The sequence below is a fragment of the Crocodylus porosus genome, unplaced genomic scaffold (assembly GCF_001723895.1).
Source record: "Crocodylus porosus isolate Cpor-Errol unplaced genomic scaffold, CroPor_comp1, whole genome shotgun sequence".
Classification (NCBI taxonomy): domain Eukaryota; kingdom Metazoa; phylum Chordata; order Crocodylia; family Crocodylidae; genus Crocodylus; species Crocodylus porosus.
The window spans coordinates 79910303-79919591 of record NW_017728918.1 but is presented as its reverse complement, the minus strand read 5'-3'; the positions used below and the strand labels follow the sequence as shown (position 1 = coordinate 79919591).

Here is a 9289-nt window from a genome sequence, read left to right as displayed (position 1 = left end):
GGATAAATTACAACCACAGAGTTTGTTGTGTTAGCCTCTGACCTTTTGTCATCTGACCTTTTGCCATTGGCATCTGAAATCAAAGACTTTGATCTTTGAAAAACAGTAGCAGGGTTTTACAGGAATATTTTTCGTAAGTCTCTTACCTTGAAAGTTCAGATACAAGAATAAGTACGTCAGAAATGAGACCCTTTAAAAAATAGCAGATGTCTAGATTAAAATGTCATAAAATCTTGGATGTTACCTAATAACACAACTGTTGTGTAGCACATAAATATTAAGATAGCATGTGTGTTATGTAGCATTAAAGTATTTCAGCAGGCAAAATATTTGACACCCTAGTTGATAATGTGAAGTGGTATGTGAAAAAAGTTGATTAATAGCTATTAGAATATTATATATTACGGAAATGTAATGAATATGTGGAACTTGGCTTCTGTACCTTTTCAAAATGGAGAACTATCACTTTTGTAATATTTCCTTATAAATAGTTGGCATTTCTTTCCAATTAATATAAAGTAAATGATTTACTATTTGAGATGAAATTTCAAAAAATACAAAAAATGCTGCGTCAGTTTTAATCAAGCTTCTTTAAATTTACTTCAGCTGGAGAAGAGGAGTTAATATAGTTAATAGTAAAAGTAGGAGTTAATAGTAAAAAAGTTGATTTAAAATGTAAAAATACATTTTTTTTTAATGGAATAGCTGAAATCTAGAATTTAGCATATCTGTACCTGATCTGCAGGAAAACATACACATTTGCACGTAAAACGTAGAGGTCATGGTAGATTTAGACCTTACAGACAAACTAAATCAGAGATGCATAGCAGAAGCTTTCAAAAGCAGTGGCTAACTTCATTAGATTCTGTGAAGGGACTTCCTGCCTTCAGACTAACATAGTTAATAATAACTACCTCTCTCTGCTTATGAAATGTAGACATTAAAGTACTGCCTGTAAGGAGCATCAGGAATAACTAGAGCACCATAGGAAATAAGATCACAAAAAAATTAAAGGGACGTTTTCTAGAAAGGCAGGCCTTCCTAGGGCTTCCAGAAATCTTTGCCAAGATACTTAGTTGTGAAATAAATCCATATGGTCATTTTTAGTGGGCTGGAATTGATGTTTAATGACCACAGTTTTAATGTCCAAAAAAATATTACAAAAGGATCCATTATAAATATAGAAAGCCAGAATGAAACTACTCAAAATGCTTGTTAGGAGAAAGTGGAAGTTCCTTTCTATTTTTGGAACATGTTTGCTGTGTGTGGAAGAATGGTCCTTGGAAAACAGTGGTCCAACTAAAGATTTTCTTTCCGCTTCATTTTTTGGAAATAATGACTTCTGGATGAGTTTAGGTAGTGCTACAATGCCAGAAATGCTGTATTCTCTTTGTCTTTATGCTGTTATATTTTGAAAGATTTCAAACGCATGGAATCCAGGACCGGATTCTACATTGGTAGTAATTAAATTGAGATAATGGTAGCTGTGTGGAACGAGTCTAAAAGCCTTTTATTGTATTTATTTTGGTATCCTGATTTTATATCAGTGCAACTCTTCTGAAGTCATTGAAATAATGAAAAATTGAATGATACAGTATAAATTCATTCTTGGTTTAGAAAGGTTTTGGGCTAGAGCCAATAAAAGACTTCTATGCCAACAAATAGGGTATGTCTACACGTTCATTAATGCACATTAAATCCAGTACCTCCGGGCATCTTTACATATGCTCTGGGGGTCCAGGGGGTGGCGCTTAAATTAGAGCGCTTGGTGCATCCTGTGTATCAGCATCCCTGTGCTTCAAAGTATTAATGAGGGCACTTTATCTAAAGCTTGTTTGACAGTGGCAGGAAGGGTCAAGAGTGCATCTGTTCAGAATAGCTTTTAATGTAGAAGCTGCAGCAGTCTTCTTCTGAGGTAGGGCCTGTTATGGAGTTACCCCAAGACAAATTTACTTTCAGGTTTCACTGTGTGACATGCACTAGGTTTGCTTTTGTAGTTTTTCATCTCTAATTGTAGCTAGTGCAAAGCTATATTCAGTTCCATTCTCGTCATATTTGTATATGCTATATTATTGGAAATAAATGTAATTTTGATATATCTTTATATTTCAGCTCAGGTTGTTACTAAGGCAGTGATTAATTTGAACATCGCAGGGCTGTTCACATTTAAAGAAGTCAGTGGTTAAAAAATAGCATTTGACTTGGTTTGTGTTGTGGTCCTCCAAGTGGATGTGCCTCTGGCCTCAGACAACAGTATATTTATGTTTTAAAAGAAGCCTAAAACCTAGCTGGTCAAACCATCACACCAGAGAAACAGCATATCAAATTAATGAATCTTTGTATCTAAAAAGGATGTGGGTGGGAGGTCAGGAAGCTACTGACATAATGTGAGCGCCCTAGAAATAACAGGCGAAGGTACATCAGCCTGCTGAGAGAGCATGACTTTTGTTTTCAGTATTCCCAGATACAAGGGGGAGGCAGATCCTCCAGCCAGATAGACCTGGAAAAGAAAGCTAGGGGCAGGGGGGTCACACAGGAAGCTCTAATGGGAAGAGCCAGAGGCTGTATTTAGACCCTTGAAGCTAACTGAGGGCTGCATCTTTGAATTTAAAGAGTAGGATAAGAGTGGGTCAGTGTTCTGCTATTTTCATTTGTTTTATCTGTATGAGCTAGCCAAGTTTGCAGATGACACCAAGTTATGTGGAAGCATGGTCAAGCTTGAAGATAGGCTACAGATACAGGCAGACCTAGACAGGCTAGCAAGTTGGATGGATCCAAATCTGATTAAGTTCAGCGTCAAGAAATGTCAAGTGCTCCACTTCAGGATGAGCGACCCTCAACACACCTACAGGCCTGGCAGCACCAGACTGACTAGCACCACAAATGAAAGGGACCTGGGAGTAATAATAGGCCACAGTACGAATATGGGCTGGTAGTGTGAAGCTGTAGCCAGTAGGGCAAATAATACTCTGGTATGCATCAATCGATGAATCTACAGCAAAACCAAGGAGGTGATTCTTCCGCTCTACTCGGCACTGGTGAGACCGCAGCTGGAGTACTGCATCCAGTTCTGGGCACCACACTTTAACAAGGACATGGACAAGCTTGAGAGAGTCCAAAGAAGAGCCACCCGTATGATCAGAGTCTTACATGGCAAGTCATACGAGGAAAGGCTGAGGGATCTGGGACTCTTCAGCCTGAAAAAGAGAAGGCTGAGAGGCAACTTGGCAGCAGCTTACTGCAACATGAGGGGAGTTCACCAAGGCACCCTTGGGGAACTCCTGGAAGACTATTTCAGGCTCAACATTAGGAGAAGCTACTTCATAGTCAGGGTGTCCAGACTGTGAAATAAGCTCCCTCCAAAGGTGGCACAATCACCTACCCTGGAAGCCTTCAAGAGGAGACTAGACAGTCACCTTGCTGGGGTCACCTGACCCCCAGTTATCTTTCCTACTTGGTGCAGGGGGCTGGACCCCTTGATCTTCCAAGGTCCCTTCCAGCTTTGCAATCTATGAATCTATGTATTTCAATATATGATTATTGGTTTCTTATGCTTGCTGTGTTTTTATAATAAAACCTTTTGTTGTTTATCTCCTTACTGGTTGCCTATAGAAGGAGTGACTTCTGGGCAGGTGATATTAGGCTGACCTTCTCCGTGAAGAATAGGACCTATAATTTCTTCTTTTATAACCCAAAAGTAGGAGCCACTTAGCTGGCAGAGATTCCTTCAGCAGAGTCCAGGTTAGAGCAGAAGATCTGTGATGCTGAAATAAGGTGCTATCTTGGGTCAACCTTACGCTGTTCCTTGGGGAAGAGGCAGCACAAGGGGAAGAAACTTGCAGGTCTAGGTGTCCCCTGTGGATCTGGCCCATTGCATTCGTTTCTACACAGTGGTAGTAAGGGTAGAGGATGCATCTGTTAAGAGTAGCTTCACAGCAGCCTCCTGGGGTAGGGCTCAGACCTGAAAAGACATTCTTAGGTCTTTTTCTTCTAATCTCAAAGCTGTCTTGGAATATACCAGGTTCAGAGCCATTTTCAAGTGTTTTGGTTGTAGGAGAATTTTGTTCTGGGGTATACTCCTTTGTTTCTTTGCCCATCTAGTGTTTTTAGAAAGATCACAGTAGTAGACAATAGCATGAACATTAGATCATGATGCATTTATTTGATTGCTGTCAGTTGCCATGTCATGGTACAAATGCTTCTCCATGTGGCATTGTTGCTGATGGCTGGTATTTTGACATTTGCTACTTTTTAAACAGATAGTTTTAATTTTCTTTCATCATAGACTATTCTGTGTCCCTAACTAGTTTTAAGTTGCTGTATATATGTTGTTACACTATACTCCCCACTAAATTTAAGTGTTGATGGGACTGACTTGATCAGTGCCCTTTTCCCAAGATACATTATAATGGCTTCCACTTCTATTTAACTCTGGCAGGCCCTGGGTTATTATTGTTGTTGTTGTTTTTTGTTGTTATTATTAACAGGACAGCCTACTCTGACCAAAGAGAGGCCTGAGCCAGTCATTGATTTTACTTGTCCTTGGGGATAGAGAGTCTAGTTTTTCAAAGTAATTTCTTCAGTTTAAACTGATGTGCTACAGACTACTAATCTTCAAAGTCTTATTTATTTATTTTGTCATCAACTAAACATTACTAAGAAAGTAATAGAGAAGGGGTTTCAAGTTCCATGAAGGATAAATGATTTTGCTAAATGAAGTAAATATATAAATTCTTTAGATTAAAATAATTTTAAAAAGTTCAGTGTCCTTTTTCAAAATGTCTTTTCAAAGGATTTTTTCAAAGGAAGGGGGATACAGCTGGCCAGATTCCTTCTCCTACAGTGCACTTTACTTGTCAGTTACTTATTGTTATCGTTGAGTCCAAAAATTACATCTGTGCCTGAAGAAAAACCATTTATATAGCACTGGGGAAGTGCACAGAGCAGGGGCTTTTCTTCTGTGGCAGGAACCCTCCTGGGATAATGGCCTCAGCTGATTGGTGGGACAGAAGGGCATTCTTCCAAAGCTGGAAACTTTCTGGGGGTATCTGGAAGTGGAGAGAAGAGACTGTCAATCAGGGGGTTCCCCTAAGGGCAGGCTTGACCCAAGGAGCAACCCGCTAGTGGTCCCTGACTGGAAAGCAGTCCCGTATTGCTTTCCAGCTAGCGGGCTGAAATGAGCACCTGTCCCTGGCCTGAACTGATTTCTGATGTTGCTTCTTTTATTTATGCAAACGTATAAAACTTAAAAATATATTTTGGCACTATTATCCAAATGCTTTGGTTGTGTTACCTAGTATGCCCTGCACTCTTCTTATTTTATTAAAACAAGCAGAAATGGCAGATCCTAGTTAATTAAGAGCTTTATTGGATTTAAATTTATGCTTACTTACACGTTTTTGGCATTATCTATGTGGGTTTTTATGACTTCCTTTCCACCTTCTAAAGATTTATTACTGTAGCTTTGTCTATTTCTTTTTCCATTCGTGTCACATACCTTGTAGCAGTTTTAGACAAAAAGTAAGAAAACACTTCAGTTGTTCTTGATTATGAGTTCACTAAAGGTCAGAAGAACCAATTGCATATTTGTCAATATCTTACCAAAATATGCAGAAATACATTTATTTTAATACACTTCAACTTAATACTTAAACTACATAAATGTCATGCAGGACCTAATCTTCTTGGTTTTGAAGTAGAGGCAGGTGATTCCAAAATTACTGCAAGACTGAACATGAAAATTGAGTCTAAAACAGATTAAATAGCGTGTAAAACCAGTGAGCAAATCTATTTGGTGGTTAAATCATAAAACAAAAAATAGCTAAAGCATCTGTGACATTTTTTAAAGCAAACAGCCTAAGTGTCAAACATTTTTACCCTTTTTTCCTAATTTAAAAGTTTTCCAGATTACCTGGCTAGAATCCAGAGTTCTTGTTATGGCTTACTGCCTGGTACCTACTCATATTTGCACTGTTTTCTCAGCTTTAAGTTTACTTTTGTCAGATGAACCTAGGTTGTTTACAGTGTAGATTGAAATATTCATATAACTCAATTCAGTAAGGAAATAAATTAATAAACAATAAAATTAAGTATGGTTTGCATGTTCAGAACCTTGTGGTATTTTCACAGTGAAGTCTTCGACACACAAGCCTCTAATACAATAGAGCTTACCAAAAAGAAACCCTATGATTTACTTTAATACAACGGTATTACTGTTTTTTGAGTTGTTGTTGTTGTTGTTCTATCTTTGTCTTAGTTCTAGTCAATAAATTACAGGATGATAAATTAGAAATTCATACTGAAATAATTGATTAAAATTCAAGAGACATGAACTATGCTCCCATGTGCTTTCTCTCTCACGAATTTGGGAGATTTTAAAGATTTAAAATTCATTCTGTGCCACGTAAATTATGAGAAATTGGGATTGTAACAGGGAAGTCTGGCCTTTTAAGACATTGCTGGGTTAGGAGCCCAGCTGTGGGTGGTTACCTAGCAGTTAAAAGCCTGAAGGGAGAGAAAGCAAGCAGCTGGACCTGGGGAAGGAGCAGTTGCAGCCAAGAGGCACACTGAAATCAAGATGGCCTTGCTTCTAGGAAGGACCGGAGTTAAAATGCCCACTCCTACCTTCTGGAGAAAGGCAAAATGTTTTTCACCTTTGCTTGCTTGTTGTTTGCATCAACGGATATGGTTTGTGTTATCAACTATTGTGTGGACTGACCGAAGGGTTCTTTGAGGACAAAGCCTGCCAGCAGAGTGGTAGGCACGCCAGTCCACGTACGGAGATGCTGCCATCCATGATGACATCTGAGAATGTTCTAGTCATTGAGAACCCACTGTTGCATGATCCATAATGTTATAAAGGGTTAATTTGGAAGTGTGCTGTAACTATATTTAAACACTTACACTTACTGAATAATTGTCATCATGAATCACATATTAATTACCGGGGTAATCAAAAAATATATCACCTTTTCAGACTTAATCTGTTCTGTCATCTGACTTCATTTTTCTGTTCTTAAATTGTAAACCCTTTGAGCAAAGGCTATATATTGAACTTGCTCAGTAAAACATCAAGTGCTTTTCTAGCGTAGAATAAATCTTTAATGCTGCTTTCTTTTAAATAAATTGATAATGTATTGAAGTTTGGTCCTAAGGCCAGTGCTGAAAGTTTTTCTCAAAGGCTCAAGGTAAACTAGATCTTGTCTGGAAATTCATGCACTAATCCAAACAATTGTTTAAACCACCAACGTTGTTCAAAAGAACGGGATTCCACCTCCCTGGATACCAGGTACAGTCTCCACTCTCTTCTTGGGCTAGCATGAAGGTATATTCCCTTTATACGTACAAGGGAAAATGTATTAGATCTCCATTTATTGAAGTCTTATGTATGCCGCACTCCAAACAAATGGCACGGGGGGGGGAGTGGGGGGATGCAAGAAGCTTCTCTGTTTTCCATTGTTTTAGTATGAATGCTTCATAAGCTTTAGTTTATTTATCCTGTTTACATTTTTCGTTATTTTAGGGAAGTGACTAAATAGCAGTTTGTGTCCTCCCTCCCATTTAATTTTTTTCAATGTGCTTTGATTCTTTCAACAGAATATTTTCACAAATCTGCTCATTTGCTACATATGGAACTCAAGAGTTTCCCATTTTGGCAGGCATATTGACTATCCCTGACACTATTAGGTATTTTTCACTTTGGCTTTCCAGTTAGTTTATGCAGGAAATTGTCTTTGCCATACGGGAAAACCAAACAAGATAAGATGTAAGGATAGAGTTTAAGTAGGCTGCAATTCCATTAATTTTTAAGGAATCTCTACCTGGAAATAAATTGTAGAGTTCAGGTTATCCTACCATTTGATGGCTAGACATCTACTTCCAGCTCCAATTTATCATGGAAGTCAACTCCCCTATTGAACAAGTACCTGTACTGGCCAGCTGCCATCTACTAAATTGCAGCAGCTTGAACCCTTCTTATCTAGTTATTGATCCAACTAGACCCTTGACCTGCCTAAAGGCAAATGGAAAAAAAACCAGTGTGAGTGGGAAAAAAAATTCCTTTCTAACCCCCAAAAAGAAAATAAAAGGTTGCTAACATGGCAGGTTATAGCATTCAGCCCTGTTCTTATCCCAGGTGTAAGCGGGCTTGGGCTTCTGATCTGGGCCCTGGGTAAATTGCCACTGCTTATGCGTCTCTGGTTCTGGTGCTTTTTTTCATCTCTCCTTCCACCCAAACCAGAATAGAAGGGGCATCTTAAGATATCCATGATTCTTCTCACCAATAAGACAGAATCGTCTCCTGCCTTCTACATTACAGTATCACACAACATACATGTGGTAATATACCTTGTGAGCACATTTTATTTAAGTTTAAAGAAAATACGTAGTTCCTTTGTGGTATAATAATTGTATTTGTTGTCCTTGTCTGTTTAAATCATTTTCTTTTACAAAGTAATTGAATATACACACCTCAGTTTTGCATAGCTCTCTTAATTTAGAATGTCCTGATGGAAAATCTCATAATCATTCTTATATGAATATGAATGCAGGTTTTGTGTGTCCATTTGTCTCTTGAAATTGTTAAGGAAATTGCCATTAATATTGCAACTTTATTTTTAAAAGTACTTGGGGAATATACTACATAGTATCTAGAAACAGTAACAGGAGCTTCCAAGGAGATGTTTTGGCAGTAGGTGACCTTATACACATTTTGGCTACCCTGTTTTCTTGTAGCAACACACCCCACTCCATATTTGAGGAGTGTGTGAAGCCTGTTGTTGGTCCCTGGAAATTCCTTTATATCAGGCAGCTTCTCAAGTATCCAGTTGTTGCATATAGAGCATTCTGTGTGATAGAAAACAGCCTAAGCAAGAAGCAAGATTTGTTTCAGAAACTAGAAAACTTAAAATATTTGTTACAAAAGTCCTGAGGGAGGGATTTGCAAAGGTGCAGGCAACGTTAAGCACCCACTTCTCCCTTTGAGCTGTGTCCCTGATTTCCCCATTCTTTTGCTTTATAACATTTCCCTCTTGAACTCCTAGAGAAATCCCTGCTCTCTTTCAGTTGTTATTCAAACAGTAACTTTATTTATGTTTGAAAATATTTTGTAATTTTTCAGAGTCATAAAGAATGATTGCTTTGCAGAAATATACACAAGTGGAACATTTCTGATCTTGTTAGAGTACTCAATAATAAAAAAAGAAATGCTATTTGTTTTAGCATTATCACCTTCTTTTCCTTGCAGGGAACTTCATAATTTTATTGAGCATTTTGTACTTTCTCAACAAGC

At 38.1% G+C, this 9289-nt stretch overlaps 1 protein-coding gene across 1 annotated transcript in view; it reads left to right on the top strand.

Annotated features, from left to right (window-relative positions):
- Nucleotides 1-9289, top strand: part of ASCC3 (activating signal cointegrator 1 complex subunit 3) — a 555582-nt gene that overhangs the window by 300704 nt on the left and 245589 nt on the right. The gene's annotated exons all lie outside the window — the stretch shown is intronic.